The sequence below is a fragment of the Camelina sativa genome, unplaced genomic scaffold (genome assembly GCF_000633955.1).
Source record: "Camelina sativa cultivar DH55 unplaced genomic scaffold, Cs unpScaffold07944, whole genome shotgun sequence".
Taxonomy (NCBI): Eukaryota; Viridiplantae; Streptophyta; class Magnoliopsida; order Brassicales; family Brassicaceae; genus Camelina; species Camelina sativa.
Genome location: NW_010929013.1, coordinates 1 through 447, shown reverse-complemented (window position 1 = coordinate 447; position 447 = coordinate 1). Strand labels below are relative to the sequence as shown.

The following is a 447-nucleotide window of genomic DNA, read 5'->3' as shown; positions in this document are numbered from 1 at the left end:
TTGTTTGAGCATGATTCCACACAAGCTGATACTCTTTTCACATCTGTTCATAACACACAAACACCAACCAAAACCATTAAACATTATGTCAATTAAAATACATAATATCAAAATCTCAACTACATCTATGGTTATCCATTTGAAGAATAAGAAAAATAAAGGGAAAATACTTACTCAGATTTTGGAGGGAAGAATGAGAAACACAATGAGATGCACAACCGAGTTTGCAGAAATATTCAGAACCATGAACTTTTTTGGAAGAAAGAGATGGTGGTAGAAGACATGTTTTCACACACTTAAATGGACATTTCAAAAACGCTGGAAACTTTGACCCAGCTTTACATTCCTTAAGACAAATCGGATAACATCACTCAAATGGGACAGCCTCTGTTTGAGTCAAAAGGTTCCCTATCATCATGACTACTGTTACAACAACCAACATTGCCA

General features: G+C 35.1%; 1 pseudogene; it reads right to left on the bottom strand.

The window, feature by feature from the left end:
- Positions 1 to 5: 5 nt before the first annotated feature.
- Positions 6 to 442, bottom strand: LOC104775023 (annotated as a pseudogene).
- Between the last annotated feature and the right edge of the window lie 5 nt (positions 443 to 447).